The sequence below is a fragment of the Mesoplodon mirus genome (genome assembly GCF_964341445.2).
Source record: "Mesoplodon mirus genome assembly, chromosome: 5".
In the NCBI taxonomy this organism is placed as follows: domain Eukaryota; kingdom Metazoa; phylum Chordata; class Mammalia; order Artiodactyla; family Ziphiidae; genus Mesoplodon; species Mesoplodon mirus.
Window position 1 is genome coordinate 105,984,617 of NC_138980.1, and position 20,002 is coordinate 106,004,618.

At 37.8% G+C, this 20,002-nt stretch overlaps 1 protein-coding gene across 5 annotated transcripts in view; it reads left to right on the plus strand.

Moving 5' to 3' along the window:
* ERAP1 (endoplasmic reticulum aminopeptidase 1) overlaps positions 1-20,002 on the plus strand; it is a 128,972-nt gene that overhangs the window by 38,203 nt on the left and 70,767 nt on the right. The gene's annotated exons all lie outside the window — the stretch shown is intronic.

Consider the following 20,002-nt stretch of genomic DNA (forward strand, 5'->3'; position numbering starts at 1 on the left):
TGGGCTCAGCTGTTGTGGCTCATGGGCTCCAGAGCGCAGGCTCAGTAGTTGTGGCACATGGGCCTAGTTGCTCCGTGGCATGTGGGATCATCCCAGACCAGGGCTTGGACCTGTGTCCCCTGCGCCGGCAGGTGGATTCCCAGCCACTGCGCCACCAGGGAAGCCCCTAGGGGAAAGATTTTAACAGAAAAGCGGAAGCAAAGCAAGGAAATTATTTGATTGGCTATAGTTTAAGCAGTTGCTTTATTTGGAGAAGACTAGTTGGCTGTTTGTGATTGGTTTCCTTAAGTTTTCATTTCTTAACCTTGAGACATTTATAGGCTTAGGTTTTGGTTTGCTTAGTAGTCTGCTAACATGTTAGAGCCACCTCATTCTGTTGGCTTCCTTGTTTGATTAACTTAACATATGTATCTGTAAATTGGAGAATGAGGTCAGTATATTGTGGAAGTTGAGTGGATTCATACGTAATTTTCCTCAGCATGTTAACGTTTTAAAGCCAAGCTTTCTCACAATTAGAGAAAAAGCTTCTCAGTATATTAAAACTTAAGATAAAAGCTAAAAATTCTGCAGAAATACCTTTCCTTTGTATAAAATGTGGCTTCTTATAGGCTTCAAGAATTGCTACATTTTCTACATTAAGCTCTCTGGGGAGTTGCAGGTAGAGAGGAAGAAGCCAAAAGATATTTACTCCATGTTAAAAGAGAAATTAATGATAAGTTAGGCTGTTCTTGGATTGTATTTTAAGTTTTGGATAAACTGATTTCTATGGAACTGTCTTCAAGGACACTCATTTCAAAAGTAGAAGGAAGCATGATTTTAGTGTAAAAGGCCATACAATTTGAATGATTGAGATTCTATGCCAAATGCCCATGGAAATTTAACCATACTAGCATAATTTCTTATTAGGATTCTAATTGGTTTTGTTAGGGTGCTGATTTCAAAGTTGCATTTTTTTTTTTTTTTTTGCGGTATGCGGGCCTCTCACTGTTGTGGCCTCTCCCGTTGTGGAGCACAGGCTCCGGATGCGCAGGCTCCGGATGTGCAGGCTCCGGATGCGCAGGCCCAGCGGCCATGGCTCACGGGCCCAGCCGCTCCACAGCATATGGGATCCTCCCAGACCGGGGCACGAACCCGTATCCCCTGCATCGGCAGGCGGACTCTCAACCACTGCGCCACCAGGGAGGCCCCAAAGTTGCATTTTTAAAAATTGAGATATAGTTGATTATATTAGTTTGGGTATACAACATAGTGATTCAAAATTTTGATAAACTCCATATAAAGTTATTATAAAATATTGGTTATATTCTCTGCACTGTACAATATATCCTTGTAGCTTATTTATTTTATACATAGTAGTTTGTGCCTCTTAATACCCTACCCCTATCCTGACCCTCCCCTCTTCCCTCTCCCCACCGGTAACTGATAGTTTGTTCTCTATATCTGTGAGCTTGGTTCTATTTTGTTATGTTCATTCATTTGTTTTATTTTGTAGATTCCACCTATAAGTGATAACATACAGTATTTGTCTTTTTCTGTCTGACTTATTTCACTAAGCATAATATGCTCCAGGTCCATTCCACATTGTTGCAAACGGCAAAATTTTCATTCTTTTATGGCTGAGTAGTATTCCATTATATATATACACCATATCTTCTTTATCCATTCATTTGTCGATGAACGCTATGTTACTTCCATATCTTGGTTATTATAAATAATGCTGCTATGAATATTTGGGTACATTTATCTTTTCCAATTAGTGTTTTCTTCTTCTTCAGATACATACCCAGGAATAAAATTGGTGCATCATATTGTAGTTCTATTTTTAATTTTTTTGAGGAACATCCATACCATTTTCTATAGTGGATGTAGAAATTCCCACCAACAGTGTACAAGGGTTCCCTTTTCTCCACATCCTCACCAACATCTGTTATTTGTGGTCTTTTTGATGATAGCCATTCTGATACATGTGAGATGATATCTCATTGTGGTTTTGATTTGCATTTCTCTAATAACTTGCGATGTTGAGCATCTTTTCATGTGCCTGTTAACTATCTGTATGCCTTCTTTGGAAAAATGTCTACTCAGGTCTGCTGCCCATTTTTCAATTGGGGGTTTTTTTCATATTGAATTTTATGAGCTGTTTATATATTTTGGATATTATCCCTTTATTGGTCATATTATTTGCAAATACTTTCTCCCATTCTGTACGTAGTCTTTTCATTTTGTCTATGGTTTCCTTTGCTGTGCAAAAGCTTTTAAGTTTAATTAGGTCCTATTTATTTATTTTTGCTTTTGTTTCCTTTGCCTTAGGAAACAGACTCAAAAGAATATTGCTACGATTTATGTCAAAGTGTATTCTGCCTGTGTTTTCGTCTAGGAGTTTTATGGTTTACAGTCTTACTTTTAGGTCTTTAATCCATTTTGAGTTCACTTTTTTTTAATGGTATGAGAAAATGTTCTAATTTCATTCTTTTACATGTAGCTGTCTAGTTTTTCCAGCACCGTATATTGAAGAGAATGTCTTTTCCCCACTGTGTATTCTTACCTCCTTTGTTGTAGATTAATTGACCATAAGTGCATTGGTTATTTCTGGGCTCTCTCTTCTGTTCCTTTGATCTATGATCTGTTTTTGTGTTGGTACCATACTGTTTTTGTTTTGTTTTGTTTTTGTTTTTTTGTGGTATGCGTGCCTCTCACTGCTGTGGCCTCTCCCGTTGCGGAGCACAGGCTCCAGACGCGCAGGCTCAGCGGCCATGGCTCACGGGCCCAGCTGCTCCGCGGCATGTGGGATCTTCCTGGACCGGGGCACGAACTCGTGTCCCTTGCCTCGGCAGGCAGACTCTCAACCACTGCGCCACCAGGGAAGCCCTACCATACTGTTTTGATTACTGTAGCTTTGTAGTATGGTGTGAAGTCAGGGAACATGATATCTCCAGCTCTGTTCTTCTTCTCAAAATTGCTTTAGCTATTCTGGATCTTTTGTGTTTCCATACAAATTTTAGAATTATTTGTTCCATTTCTGTGAAAAATATCATTGGTATTTTGGTAAAGATTGCATTGAACCCATAGATTGCCTTGGGTAATAAGGTCATTTTAACAACTTAAATTCTTCCAATCTGTGCACACAGTATAGCTTTCCATCTGTTTGTGTCACTAATTTCTTTCATCAGCGTCTAATATTTTTCTAAGAGCAGGTACTTTATCTCCTTAGGTAGGTTTATTCCTAGATATTTTATTCTCTTTGATGTGATGGTAAATGTATTGTTTTTCTTAATTTCTCTTTCTGATAGGTCATTGTTAGTATAGAGAAATGCAATACATTTCTTTATATTAATATTGTATTCTGCAACTTTACCAAATTCACTGACAAGATCTAGTAGTTTTCTGGTGGTGTCTTTAGGATATTCTATGTATTGTATCATCTGTAAACAAAGTCAGGTTTCTTCTTCCTTTCTGATTTGGATTCCTTCTATTTCTTTTTCTTGTCTGATTACTGTGGCCAGGACTTACCTTACTATGTTGAATAAAAGTGGCAGGAGTGTGCATTTTTGTCTTGTTCCTGGTCTCAGAAGGAATGCTTCCAGTTTTTCACCATTCAGTATGATGTTAGCTGTGGGCTTAACATATACAGCCTTTACTATGTTGGGGCATGTTCCCTTTATAACCACTTTGTGGAGAGTTTTTAATCATAAATGGATGATGAATTTTGTAAGAAGTTTCATCTGAATCTATTGAGATAATCATATGGTTTTTATTCTTCATTTTGTTAATGATGTGTATTACATTGATTGGTTTGTGAATATTGGACCATCTTTGCATCCCTGGGATAAATCCCACTTGATCGTGGTGTATGATCCTTTTAAGGTATTATTGCATTCGTTTGGTTAATATTTTGTTGGAGAATTTTTACATCTATGTTCATCAGTGATATTGGCCTATAATTTCCTTTTTTTGTGTGATATCTTTGTCTGGTTTTGATATCAGGGTAATACTGGCCTTGTAGAATGAGTTCAGAAGAGTTCCTTCCTCTGAAAACCTTTGAAATAGTTTGAGAAGGATAGATGTTAACTCTTCTGTAAATGTTTGGTAGAATTTACCTGTGAAGACATCTGGCCCTGGATGTTTGTTTGTTGGGAGTTTTATTACTGATTCAATTTCATTGCTCGTAATTGTTCTGTTCATATTTTCTATTTCTTCCTGGTTCAGTCTCGAGAGATTGTACATTTCTAGGTATTTGTCCATTTCTTCTAGGTTGTCCATTTTATTGCTGTATGGTTGTTTGTACTAGTCTTATATGATACTTTGTGTTTCTTTGGTGTTGGTTGTAACTTCTTCTTTTTCCTTTCTGATTTTATTGCTTTGGGCCCTCTCCTTTTTTCTTGATGAGTCTGGCTAAAAGTTTATCAGTTTTGTTTATTTTTCCAAACAACAAGGTCTTAGTCTCATTGATCTTTTCTATTGTTTTTTGGGTTTGTTTTTTGTGTTTGTCACCATTTCATTTATTTCTGCTCTGATCTTTCTTTTTTTCTTTCCACTAACTTTGGGTTTTGTTTGCTCTTCTTTTTCTAGCTCTTTTAGGTTAAAGTTAGGTTGTTTATTTGAGGTTTTCCTTGTCTCCCGAGGCAGACTTGTATCACCAAATACTTCCCTCTTAGAACTGCTTTTGCTGCATCCTATACATATTTGATTCTTGTGTTTCATTTTCATTTATCTCCAGGTATTTTTTAATTTCTTCTTTGATTTATTTAGTGATCCATTTGTTGTTTAATAGCATATTGCTTAGCCTCCATGTGTTTGCGGGGTTTTTTTTTTTGTTTTTGTTTCTTTTGCGGTACACGGGCCTCTCACTGTTGTGGCCTCTTCCTTTGCGGAGCACAGGCTCCGGACGCGCAGGCTCAGCGGCCATGGCTCATGGGCCCAGCCGCTCTGCGGCATGTGGGATCCTCCCTGACCGGGGCACGAACCCGTGTCCCCTGCATCGGCAGGCAGACTCTCAACCACTGCGCCGCCAGGGAAGCCCTGTTTGCGTTTTTTGAAGTTTTTTTCTTATAGTTAATTTCTAGTCTCATAGCACTGTAGTCAGAAAAGATACTTGATGTGATTTCAAATTTACTGAGACTTGCTTTATATCCTAGCATGTGATCTATCCTGGAGAATGTTCCATGTGCACTTGAAAAGATTGTATATTCTGCTGCTCTGAATGTAATGTTCTATATATATCTATTAAGTCTGTTTAGTCTAATGTGTGATTTAAGGCCAGTGCTTCATTATTGATTTTCTGTCTGAGATTTCTGTCTATTGATGTAAGTGGGGTGTTGAAGTCCCCTACTATTATTTTGTTATTGTCAATCTCTCCTTTTATGTCTGTTAGTGTTTGCTTTATGTATTTAGGTGCTCCTATGTTGGATATCTGTCTATCTATCTATCTATCTATCTATCTATATTTATTTACAATTGTTATATCTTCTACTTGGATTGGTCCCTTGATCATTATGCAATGTCCTTCTTTGTTTCTTCTTAGGGTCTTTGTTTTAAAGTCTATTTTGTCTGATAGAAGTATTGTTATTCTGGCTTTCTTTTGATGTCCATTTGCATGGAATACCTTTTTCCATCCCCTCACTTTCAGTCTGTGTGTGTCTTTAGATCTGAAGTCTTTTTTAGGCAACATATATATGAGTCTTATATCTGTGTGTGTATACAGCCTGGGGGGAGGGGCAGTGGTTAGAGCAGGATTATTTAACTCAGGAAGGAGTCAGAAATGTCCATGACCACGTATTTCTTCCAGTGAGGTGGTATCCTTCAAAAACCCATCTTTTACCATCCTTTATAAGTAAATGCTTCCTCTCCTTTAGGCACAAATGCAGTTGCTACCATTAATAAAAGTCTGCTTACCTTTTTAAGTCATCTTTTCTAAGAACTTTTCAGGTTTGAGGTTGATTGATCTTCAGACTTGACTTATAACACTATCATGTACCACCTTAGGCACTCTGCTCACAAAAACAAATTTTAAAATAATGTGTGGAGAAGACAATCTTTCCAAAGCCACATTTCACCGTGAGTTCCAAATTTATGTCTGCCACTGGCCTGTATAGAAAAGGAACTTGGCCTTTCTAAGTTTGTTCTCTAGTTTACAATGTGAATAAATGCAGCTCATATTATCCAAAACCTTTCTGGGGGAAAACGGGTCCATTGGGCCCAATTAAGCTGATTATAGTTTCCCCTCTTACCTAACAGGTGATTTTATAGATTCTAGTTCTTGGCATTTGTCTATCTTTACACATTTCTAACTAAAGATAAGTATACAAGGCATTGATACTGACCTTTGGAATAATTTTTTGAACTCTATAGTGTACGTGTTCTTAATATGCGTGAGGTGAAGGCGAGTTTAGCCTTTCTGTTTTGGCCTCATCTAATCAAATTTACCTGCAGACTTCTGGTTTATTTCTACTATAGTCTAGTTTCTGTTCTCCCCTACCTTCTGTTCATATGTTTTTTCAAACTAGGGCAGAGAGCAAACAACATCTGCCCTGGAATCAGTGACCCCAATCCTGTCCTTAGAGAGCACTGGTTTGCCTTTCCTTCTTTGGTAGACTTCTAGACCTGAAGATTGGTTTTCTCTTCTTGGTTTTAGTAGAGCCTCTGGCCTTGATCCTTTGTCTTCTTTACTCTGTATTTGTTGAACGAATGAACAAGTACACATAGCTCAGTCTAATCCCTGAACCCTGCCCCTAAAGTAAATGAAGGGACTTGAGTTTTGGCCACCTAAGAGAAATGTTTTAATAAAATATCTCTAGAAAATCAAATTTAAAGTCATCTACAGCCTACAACATATATTTTGCCTTATTGTGGGTAAAGTGCATTCATTTTTCAAGATAGATGAATCATGACATAATTTAAAGCAGTTTAGCCATGAAAATCCCTGTAGTATGTGCAGAACTAAGATTAAATTTAAGGCAATAATAATTCCCTTTCAGGAGAAAATGGATATATTTCATCAAAGTACTTCACTTGAAAAGTAATTGACTCACCATTTCTATTCACATTACCATCTGAACAGTGTAAAACTAAATTAAAAACTATAGGATTGTAATATGGTTTTTTGAAAAGTCTATTTTAATTGTCAGACTTGAATATGAGACTTTGCATCTAAAATAAGTTCTTTTATCAAAAGTAGGAAAGCACTAAATTATATTTATGGAAACATAATACCATTTTTGATATTAAATAGAAATACTACATCTTGTCATAAAATTTTAACTAGAAAATTCTGGGAATGGAATTTTTTCAATATTTCTCTCAAAACAAACTTAAGAACATATCTTTCTTAAGCTACAGACCTAGACATGCAAAAATTGTATTTTTTTTGTAGCTTGGGTCCCAAATACACCCAAAGATAGAGACTTACTTTTAGAAATTCAAGAGTCAATGCAGGGTTTTATTAGTGAATTCTGGGATTCTCTATCTCTTGTTCAGGGTTTATTTACTATCTAGAAGTGGGGAGAGGGCTTTATGTTACACACAGATGGGGGAGATTGGAGACGGGCCCATTCCTCTAACAGAATTCATCCTTGCTGGCCTTCCCTTCTCATAAAAATAATATTACTCATTTATGTTATCACTGCCAGATTTCATGCTCCTGAATATATATGGCAGAAAAATGCAGTGACAGTCTCCTTGTTACAGCAGATCAGGGAATCTAATAGCCTTGGCCCATTGTAATAGAAAAAGTGGGAGTTTGGAAGTGAGTCCAATTTAGGCTTCTCCCACAGAGAGAACTTAGTGTTTGTTGGATGAATGAATGAAAGAATGAATGAGTAAATAAGTAAATGTTTCTATTGCTACAGTTTTGAGGACCAGGAGGCTATTTATCCCCTTTCCATGTAACAGAACTGGTCTAAGTTTATTTATCACTTGCTCTCTTCTCAGCTGTCAGAGGACTTGCTGCTTGCCATTTACCTGTGCTGTCCCTGCCACTGGTCTCCTTTACTCTTCCTGGTTTTTTTCTTCTTTTTATTTCCTTTGGCTCTTGTTGTTTCCTATGTGCCTCAACTTTCCTGAGAAAAGGTTAATATTTCATTGCCCTTTTCAGCAAGACTAACCATGCATTACTGGCCCCAGTGTAAGACACAGAGCTGTGTTCTTTGTTTTTGTTTTCATGGTATGCAGGCCTCTCACTGTTGTGGCCTCTCCCGTTGCGGAGCACAGGCTCTGGATGCACAGGCTCAGTGGCCATGGCTCACGGGTCTAGTGGCTCCGTGTCATGTGGGATCTTCCCAGACCGGGGCATAAACCTGTGTCCCCTGCATTGTCAGGTGGACTCTCAACCAGTGCGCCACCAGGGAAGCCCCAGAGCTGTGTTCTTTGGCTCCTTGTGACTGTGCATCTGCTGCTTCAATACTGGGAAGGCATGTCATAATTGTTCTAGTTCCAGGGCTCATGAGGTAGATTGCCAGAAAACAGAGATTGTGCTCACTGTTCTGGTTGCATACATAAGGCAAAATCAGCATCTCTGTGTAGGTCTGCTATGTCATGCTTGTAGGTTGTTTGAACACAAACCTATAAGACCCAGGCTGGGAAAACAAACAAAAAAAAAAACCAAAAGAGGAAAAACAGCATCAAGAGGGAGGAGATATGGGGGTTTATGTATATGTATAACTGATTCACTTTGTTATACAGCAGAAACTAACACACCATTGCAAAGCAATTATACTCCAGTAAAGATGTTTAAAAAAATAAAATAAAATAAATTACCCAGCCATGAAAAGGAACAAACTTGGGTCATTTGTAGAGATGTGGATGGATCTAGAGACTGTCATACAGAGTGAAGCAAGTCAGAAAGAGAAAAACAAATATCGTATATTAACGCATATATGTGGAACCTAGAAAAATGGTACAGATGAACTGGTTTGCAGGGCAGAAATAGAGACACAGGTGTAGAGAACAAACGTATGGACACCAAGGGGGGAAAGTGGGGGGTAAGGGGGTGGTGGTGGGATGAACTGGGAGATTGGGATTGACATATATACACTAATATGCATAAAATGGATAACTAATAGGAACCTGCTGTATAAAAAAATAAAATAAAATTCAAAATAAATAAATAAAAACAATGACTTTTTTGAACTCTAAAAAAAAAATGATGTTATCAATTGATCAAGCATTCCAGTCTTAACTACAGTGGTAGACCATGCTAAGCACTGACCTCTCTCCTAAGTTTGAAGAGGGCTCTAGACTTTTATTTTCTCAGTGATATTTTCTAATCTAATTAATTTGTAAGTTCTGGTGTCCCTGCTCATTCTTCAGCAGTAGGACACCCGGATGTCAGACATGTGTAGTCCAAGTTCACCCCCTTCTCAAACTCATGCTTCAATAGAGACAGAGTTATTGCTTAGAAAATTGCTTTCAGATAATCAGCTCTAAAATCATGCCTTCAATTAGAAGAAAAGTTCGTTTAATTATTATAATGCATTCATTAAATATAGACCATAATTTGATTATTCCAGGCTTTTAATTACCTGAAATCTTTTCTTATCAGAAATAATGTTCATGGATGTTATTTATATATTCAAATAGATATTTTTGAGGGAGTAGAAAGAAAATTGAGAGAAACTGAGCACACCAAGATGTTTTCTGACTCTCTCAACCTCTATTATTAGGTCTATGACCCTAGGGCAGCATTTTACAAAATGCATGGCATGGAATGCTGATATGTAGTTGGGGCAGAGTCCACGGAGGCAGGTGAGGCGTGGTGGGGTGGGGACTAAGGGCAGGTTTCTGTGGACTAATAGGTTGGGAAAGCAGTGGCCTAGGAAGGGTTGAGAAATTCAATTTTGTATTTTTATTTTTTGCAAGAGGCTTTAATAACAGAGTCTTTATTAACAATGCTAGTACGCAGTTTAAATCTCAGAAAGAAACACATGCAACATTTCCCAGCATTATTTGAACAGAATGGTAGATCTTGCTGTCCTGACATTCTATGGAACACACTCTGGGAAGTCTACACAAAGTAATAAAAAAATTATTAGGGCACATTTAAATATGGTATTTAGAGTAAAATGACAGTTCAAAGTTAATAACACAAAGAGCAACACAAAGGCATTAAGAGGTATACTGAAGCAATTACACTTGGTCCAACTTCACCAGAATTCATTTACACATGTATCCGTCTTACCAGTGTATTAGGCAGCTAAACTAAATACACAATGTTGATGTGTACATTTAGCAGAAAATTCGATGAGTTATTTTTAAAAATCATCAAGATTTAATGGAAATCATTCTTGTTTAGCTTCTTCTTATTCAAGCAGCCAAAGGTTTACTTAAGTAGATTGAGAGAACTTCTATTTCAAGTTTACAAAAATGTAGTAATCACAAAATGAAGCTTAAAGAGTTTATAGGGCACTTCTCCCCAAATTTGAAGTTTTTATTATAAGAAGAAGGTTTCATCAGGAAAACCTTCTCATAAGCAGTATTTTAACATCCATTTATTTCTCTCAGCTCTTCTTATTTACAAATATTAGCTTTCAGGTTATCTGCATATTTTTCTCATTTGGACTTAACGTTTTTTTTTTGTTTGTTTGTTTGTTTGTTTGTTTTGTGGTACAAAGGCCTCTCACTGTTGTGGCCTCTCCCGTTGCGGAACACAGGCTCTGGACAGGCAGGCCCAGCGGCCATGGCTCACGGGCCCAGCTGCTCCGTGGCATGTGGGATTTTCCCAGACCGGGGCACGAACCCATGTCCCCTGCATTGGCAGGCGGACTCTCAACCACTGCGCCACCAGGGAAGCCCCCTGGACTTAACTTTTTTTTTTTTTTTTTTAGTTTCTGCTTTATAACAAAGTGAATCAGTTATACATATACATCTGTTCCCATATCCCTTCCCTCTTGCATCTCCCCCCCTACCACCCCCCCTACCACCCCCCCTATCCCACCCCTCCAGGCGGTCACAAAGCACCAAGCTGATTTCCCTGTGCTATGTGGCTGCTTCCCACTAGCTATCTACCTTACGTTTGGTAGTGTATATATGTCCATGCCTCTCTCTTGCTTTGTCACAGCTTACCCTTCCCCCTCCCCATATCCTCAAGTCCATTCTCAAGTAGGTCTGTGTCTTTATTCCTGTTTTACCCCTAGGTTCTTCATGACATTTTTTTTTCTTAAATTCCATATATATGTGTTAGCATACGGTATTTGACTTTCTCTTTCTGACTTACTTCACTCTGTATGACAGACTCTAGGTCTATCCACCTCATTACAAGTAGCTCAATTTCATTTCTTTTTTATGCTGAGTAATATTCCGTTGTATATATGTGCCACATCTTCTTTATCCATTCATCTGATGATGGACACTTAGGTTGTTTCCATCTCTGGGCTATTGTAAATAGAGCTGCAATGAACATTTTGGTACATGACTCTTTTTGAATTATGGTTTTCTCAGGGTATATGCCCAGTAGTGGGATTGCTGGGTCATATGGTAGTTCTATTGGTAGTTTTTTAAGGAATCTCCATACTGTTCTCCATAGTGGCTGTACCAATTCACATTCCCACCAGCAGTGCAAGAGTGTTCCCTTTTCTCCATGCCCTCTCCAGCATTTATTGTTTCTAGATTTTTTGATGATGGCCATTCTGACTGGTGTGAGATGATATCATTGTAGTTTTGATTTGCATTTCTCTAATGATTAATGATGTTGAGCATTCTTTCATGTGTTTGTTGGCAGTCTGTATATCTTCTTTGGAGAAATGTCTATTTAGGTCTTCTGCCCATTTTTGGATTGGGTTTGATTTTTTTGCTATTGAGCTGCATGAGCTGCTTATAAATTTTGGAGATTAATCCTTTGTCAGTTGCTTCATTGGCAAATATTTTCTCCCATTCTGAGGGTTGTCTTTTGGTCTTGTTTATGGTTTCCTTTGCTGTGCCAAAGCTTTGAAGTTTCATTAGGTCCCATTTGTTTATTTTTGTTTTTATTTCCATTTCTCTAGGACATGGGTCAAAAAGGATCTTGCTGTGATTTATGTCATAGAGTGTTCTGCCTATGTTTTCCTCTAAGAGTTTGATAGTGTCTGGCCTTACATTTAGGTCTTTAATCCATTTTGAGCTTATTTTTGTGTATGGTGTTAGGGAGTGATCTAATCTCATACTTTTACATGTACCTGTCCAGTTTTCCCAGCACCACTTATTGAAGAGGCTGTCCTTTCTCCACTGTACATTCCTGCCTCCTTTATCAAAGATAAGGTGACCATATGTACATCAGTTTATCTCTGGGCTTTCTATCCTGTTCCATTGATCTATCTTTCTGTTTTTGTGCCAGTACCACACTGTCTTGATTACTGTAGCTTTGTAGTATAGTCTGAAGTCAGGGAGCCTGATTCCTCCAGCTCCGTTTTTCGTTCTCAATATTGCTTTGGCTATTTGGGGTCTTTTGTTTTTCCAAACAAATTTTGAAATTTTTTTGTTCTAGTTCTGTGAAAATTGCCAGTGGTAGTTTGATAGGGATTGCATTGAATCTGTAGATTGCTTTGGGTAGTAGAGTCATTTTCACAATATTGATTCTTCCACTCCAAGAACATGGTATATCTCTCCATCTATTTGTATCATCTTTAATTTCTTTCTTCAGTGTCTTATAATTTTCTGCATACAGGTCTTTTTTCTCCTTAGGTATGTTTGTTCCTAGATATTTTATTCTTTTTGTTGCAGTGGTAAATGGGAGTGTTTTCTTGATTTCACTTTCAGATTTTTCATCATTAGTGTACAGGAATGCCAGAGATTTCTGTGCATTAATTTTGTATCCTGCTACTTTACCAAATTCATTGATTAGCTCTAGTAGTTTTCTGGTAGCATCTTTAGAATTCTCTATGTATAGTATCATGTCATCTGCAAACAGTGACAGCTTTACTTCTTCTTTCGGATTTGGATTCCTTTTATTTCCTTTTCTTCTCTGATTGCTGTGGCTAAAACTTCCAAAGCTATGTTGAATAAGAGTGGTGAGAGTGAGCAACCTTGTCTTGTTCCTGATCTTAGTGGAAATGGTTTCAGTTTTTCACCATTGAGGACGATGTTGGCTGTGGGTTTGTCATATATGGCCTTTATTATGTTGAGGAAAGTTCCCTCTATGCCTACTTTCTGCAGGGTTTTTATCATAAATGCGTGTTGAATTTTGTCAAAAGCTTTCTCTGCATCTATTGAGATGATCATATGGTTTTTCTCCTTCAATTTGTTAATATGGTGTATCACGTTGATTGATTTGCGTATACTGAAGAATCCTTGCATTCCTGGAATAAACCCCACTTGATCATGGTGTATGATCCTTTTAATGTGCTGTTGGGTTCTGTTTGCTAGTATTTTGTTGAGGATTTTTGCATCTATGTTCATCAGTGATATTGGCCTGTAGTTTTCTTTCTTTGTGACATCCTTGTCTGGTTTTGGTATCAAAGTGATGGTGGCCTCATAGAATGAGTTTGGGAGTGTTCCTCCCTCTGCTATATTTTGGAAGAGTTTGAGAAGGATAGGTGTTAACTCTTCTCTAAATGTTTGATAGAATTCACCTGTGATGGACTTAACTTTTAAATGCTATTTTCCTGGACACTCATTATGCCATTTCAATGACCAACTGATGATAGCATCCAAATAGGGCCTCAAGTTCACCATTTGTTCCAGTTTTAAATTTATTTACATCAACAGCAGCACTCTCAAAATCAACTAATTCTTTTACCATTACTTCTCTATTTCTGAGTTCTAAATTTTGATTCATTTTCTGGTTGGCTGGATAGGGGAAGAGATGCTGTGGGTCTGGGAAAGAGAATAAAAAGATTAAATTGTCATTCACAGCATTACTACTCAATGTGTGATCCTGGACCAGCAGCAACAGCATCTCCTGGGAGCTTATTAGAAATGTAGAACCTCATACCCCATCCAGACCTACTGAATCAGAATCTGCATATTAACAAGATTCCTATGAAATTCACATGCATGTTAAAGAAGACCAGTTCTCAAACTTGGTGGCAGAGTGCAATAAGCCTAAGAGTTATTAAAAAGTGCTGATGCCTGGCTTCCCTTTGCAGAGATTCTGATTGAATTGGTATGGGGTCTGGCTTAAGCATCAGGATTTGTAAAAAGCTCCCTAGGTCATTCTCATGTACAGAAAACTTTGAGAATCACTGGTCAAGGAGAGTGGAAGGGTAAGTAGACCAAGGCAGTGGTCCTCAGTCTTTGGTGTGTATCACCCCCAAATAAAGCAGTAAAGCAATACAGAGGGCCAGGCTGCTGAGGTAGGATAGACCCTGAGCCCTTGTATGTGCCAAGTTTCCCAGCTGGCTCTGACAAACACCAACATTTAATAGCCACTGGACCAAGAAACCGTATATAATTATCGACAGCTTTCAGGGCGTCTGAAGTTTTTGGGGATCTCCCTTGGGTTCTGTTTTTTATGACTTAGAACACTGATACAAGCGTCTATGTGGTTATTGTATTACCTTCCTATTTTATCACCTAATATGTATCTAGAACTGATTCTTCCAGGGGTTAAATCATGCCCTGATTGTTTGCTAGCCTAGTACTGCTAAGAACATTTTTTTATATGGGATCTTTAAGGAAAAAAAATTCAAAGATTTAAAAGTATGTATTCCTACAATTTCTTTCCCTCTGTTCTCAGAACATACATGAAAATTTGCATGTGCAAATATATTCAGATTCATAGACGGTTAGAGCCAGTGTTTTAGGCTCTAAGACTATTAGTTCTTAGACAAGATCTAAGCTAATTGTCATTTTCAGTTGAGGAAAGGGAAGACTAGAAGGAGTGTGTGAGTATCCCAAGGTCACACAGAGAATGACACAGTATGAACAATAATTCTGATAATCTTTAAAAGTTTGAGTAGATAAACCTGTCACAACAGCCTAAACTATGTGGGTTAATTATAAGGATAAATTAGTTCAATAAAAGAACCAAGTTTACAGGTAATATATTTACTGATGTGCATATAATTAATAACTTGCAACATAATTAGACCCAAATGGTGAGGAGTTTGAATAAATGACTATAATTACTGTTACTTTTGCACTGACATCCTTATTTTTATCAAATATTCTATCCCCCATTTAATTCTGTGTTATATACAATCAGCACGAGCTTAGTTTTTCCCCAATAACATCCATAGTTTGTCCTATGAAACATACATGCCATTCTGTAGACAGGTTTGTAAACTTTGAGCAGTAGAAGCCTTAGCACCCCAGCGTATATGGGAAGAGGCTCAGATACAATTGTCTTTGCCCCATTTGCTCTCTCTGACACCTCTGGCTCTCTTTCCTGCTCCTCAAAGCTGCAGTATCTGAGCTTCCTTACAAGATCGTAGATGAGTACTTGGAAATAAACAAACCTAGCTTCCCCAGTGTTTGGATCAATAGGGCTTTTAAAATGTTTGAGCAATTCTCTCCAAAGGAGGTAGAGAGTGGCAGCAGCCATGCTGGGCAGAATTCTGAAAATAAGGTTTGTGTTTTTCACACTCCCTTGCCCTCCACTCCACCTGTGACCCCCTCAGTGTCTCTCAACAAGCACACGGTGGTGCCCTTGAACTGCCCTGTGGTTGCTTGGTGTTCCGCCACTGGAACTCTTCTACCAGGCCCGCCCTCTAAAATTTTTTCCCACATCTCTCAGGGACTTGAGTATCTGATAGATTTAGATTTAGATTCATACATGTTAATAGTACATTAATAGACGACCACATTATTTTAGGTTCTTTTTATTGCACACATGGAAAAACTGGTTGTGACTAGCTTAAACAAAGAAAAATAATTAATGAAAGAAAAATGAATGGGAGGGAGAGGTGCCTCGGAGAATTTAAGAAAGAATCGCATCACTTAGCCCCGGGAAATGCAGGAAACAGGGCAGGAAGTGTACTTGAATCTTACCCAAGGGGCTGACATTAAAGTGACTCATCTCCATGGCTGTGTTGGAGTTGGTTCATAGTGGCTTGGGAAAACCAGTTGTTAAATTTGCTGGACTTTTGCAAACCAAATGATATTACATTAGTACTTTGAAATTGGCCATGATGTATTTACACCAAGGAAATTGGAAGATGCTACAAAAAGCATTACCAGCATACTACCACTCAGCTCTAATTTTGTTCCAAACTTCAAATTCCAAAGAGCTGTATTGGAATGATGCAGTTAATGTGTCCATTTCTGTGTTAATTATGTATGGCCAGGAGAACAGGTTTATGATATACAGACATAGCAAACTGTATATCAATGGTGCCCTCAGGAAAGGGATCTTTATGAACTGGGCAGTCGCCCAAGGGCTTTCTGCACAGTTGCTATCACTTTGCAGATAATATATTTGCTTCTTAAACAGGCTCAAGCAATTAAGAAGTTAGGAAATAGGACATTGCCCTTACTGGGAGAGAATTTATGTAACTAGCCATGACTGTGATGAATGCTACAGTCACTCCAGTGGGTCACAAGTGACTGCATGTTGTAAGCACCTGGGACCTTTAAAAATAGACCAATTCCTGGGCCCCGTCAGACTGATTCTGCTTTAACTGAGTATCAGTATGTTTTAAAACACCTAAGCATGGTGATTATAGTTAACAGTATTGTTTTGCATGTTTGGAAGTCACTAAAAGAGTAGATCTTTTGTTCTCATAGCAAGAAAAATAAATTTGTAACTATACGTGGTGATGGATGTTAACTAAATCATCTCACAATACATACATGTATCAAAGCACTATCTTCTGCACCTAAAACTAATACAATATTACATGTCAATTATATCTCAATTAAAAAAAAGAAGAAAGCATCTCATATAATTCCAATTGCAGCCAGGATTGAGAACAACTGAGGTTATGAGCTGACATCATTAAGGGCCTTAGGGAAGTAAAATCTTTACATGATTGTCACTTGCTGCTAAATCAGAACTGTTATCTATAGACTTTTACACCACAACATATGGCAGACTTAAATTTTATATAATGTCACAGATTCTGAAATGGTTCCTGATTCACTGCGGAACAGGGGGAAAGAGTGAAAATAAAGCAATTGACATGCCCTCCAGAGTCAGGAACAACCTCACTCCCTGAGGAGTGAGAAAGGGTATAATTTGGGGCTGATAAACTGAAAAGTGATGGGTCTAGGAACTTGACAATGAGGTGTCACACTGCTGGGGTTAATAAATCACATAGTCCCTATATATGAATTTTTACAGTTTTGAGGCAGATAGTACAGATCAGGGAGTTTTCACTATTGGAAAGCTAGGGGTTTTAGGAATGCCTAAAAGCAGCATTTACTCAATTATTGATTCTACTCTTTCTTTCATCCAGCAATTATTTATAGAGCAAATATTATATGCAAGATGTTGCATTAGACCCTGGTAAAAGTAGCATCTGATCCTGCTGAGTTTCCATTTTAGCAGAAGAAGCAAGAAATAAACAAATCGTTACACAGTTAAGCATTTAATTACAAATGTAAACAATGTTATGAAAGAAAATGACAGATTTTATGAAACCATGAGCAGGAAGATCTGAGACCTGAGACCTATTCTGGAAAGTCAGGTAAGGTCAGGGGAGCCTTCTGGAAGTGATGTTTGAGCTAAGATCTGAATATTTGTGGGACTTATTAAGGAAAGTTGAGAATGGAGATTGTTTCTAGTAGGTAAAATAGCCTGTTGAAAGGACTGTTTGGCTGAAAGGGGGTAATGTATATGAAGAACTGAATTCTTTCAGTCCAGTGAATCTGTTGGGCAGGAGTAAGGGTGAAAATAAGACTGGTGAAGAAGGCTGGAAAATGATAATGCAGGGCCACATAGACCATGTTGATATACATCCCAAAGGTAATGAAAAACAATGAAAGGGTTTTAAGAATAATGTTGTATAATAAAGGATTTGGCTGGTCTTTGTCCCTGGTTCTTGGGAGATAACCTCTAAATCCTTGGGCTTCCATGATTAATAGGACTGTCCTCATTATTCATGGTGGACCCCTCGGACCACACCCCCATTTATGCTAATGTGATGACTCAGGATAGGGGCTGCTCACACCAGAAAGACCAACCATGTGACTAGAGATTTGGGACTTGGAGCCACATGATATTAGCCTAATCTTTGGGGAGAGGCATGGGGCTGGAGATTGACTTCAATCAGCCAGTGACCACATCTATCACGCCTAGGTAATAAGACTCTAATAAAAACTCTGGATGCCCAAAGCTTGGGTAAGTTTTCTGGTTGGTGATACATATCAGTATGCCCAATGGTGAAATATCCTGAGGACACAGAAGCTTTGCACTGGGAACCTTTCAGACCTTGCCCCTGTGTCTCTTCATTTGGCTGTTCCCATGCATCCTTTGCAATAAAACTGTAATCTTAAGTATAGTGCTTTCCTGAGTTCTGTGAGTCACTCTAGAAAATTATCAAAACTGAGGGGTTATGGGAACCCTTGAATTTGTAGACAGTTGGTCAGAAGTATGGGTGGCAGGGAATCCCCAAGCTTGTGACTGATGTCTGAAGTGAGGGAAGTCCCGTGAGAGGTTATATCCTTAACCTGTGAATTGTGCACTAACTCTAGCTAGTTACTATAACAATTGCATTGCAGATAGGGGTGTGTGTGTGTGTGTGTGTGTGTGTGTGTGTGTATTATGGCAAGTGGTTTGCTCAATTCTTCCATGTTGCTATTTTGGGCTCAAACTTAGTTCTGTCACTTTCTCTTGAAACCTTTCCAACTCTTCAAGGCAGAGTTTGTAGCTCCTTACTGTACTAGTGTTCCCACAGTCTTTCATTCTTTTCTTTGTTCTGATGTTTATCCAATGTATGAAAAATATTGGTTCACATGGCTCATTTGACTGAGAGCTACTCGAGGGCAGGGAGCTTGTCAGATCCTCAGGTCCCATCCTAGGCCCTGAATGAATGAATGAATGTTAAGGTGGAGGAAATACAGGCAAAGTCCTGCTCATTGAACTTGAGCAGTTTTTATGTCTTCTTACATGACTTGAAGCTCTTGTTCTGGATGGACTTTGGGAGGAAATATCTGGATAGCAGTAAGGAAGTAAAACTTTATAAAACTGGGCAACTTTATGCCACAATAAAAGAATTAAAAAATTCAGTAATTTGAATAAAGAATTCAAATTGCAAGGCAAGAACTACTATATTATTAACATATACATATGGATAAATCTATACCACTGAATCACTGTTTCTCAAAACTGGGGAGAAAGAGGGCCTAGATGAAAGTATACTTCCCAAGTTGCAATACTTGGACTACTGGCATCAGAATCCCCCTTGCAGTCATGACAACCCACTTAACAATCCAGACATTTGTAGACATTCACAGCTCACTACTGGCCTACCAGTGGTCTTAAGTGTTTTGCTGCTTTGTCTAATAATTTCGAAAAACTATGTACCCTCCCAATATTTAAAACATTTACATTTATATCTAAATTTTAAATATTTAAAATACTTAGATACTTTCAATAGTTGAAAATGATGTAATTTCTGTTATGTTGTAAATATTGACATCTACAACCCTTATATTACATTTTAAAATTTGTCCAGTGGAATATGAATATCACAAGGATTTGATACTTATCATATCTATAGTAAAAAGATGAACATCTTCCTTTTTAATAGTTCAAGATTTCTCCTTCCTCCCCACTTCACTTATTCTCCAGAATTTTAACCTAATATATTTTGTGACTGACAGTATTTACCCAATCATGATTTTCTGAAACAAAAATATGTATATAAATGGAAATGAAATTTTAATTTCCAGTAATCTTAAAATTTAAGTATGTTTTAAATCTCTAGTTTTCATTATCATTACAATCATTATTGGTACATAGTTGATCAAAACAACATAAATATTGACAATTTTTGGACAATTGACAAAACAAAATTTGACAAATTATTTAACATTATGCATTTATTAAGGAGATGAATGAATCTTACTTTTCAAACAATGCATCAATGTATCTGTGTATGACTATTGCTAGAATGAGTCAGGATTCAGTGTCAGTTTTATTCCTACTTTAGATTAT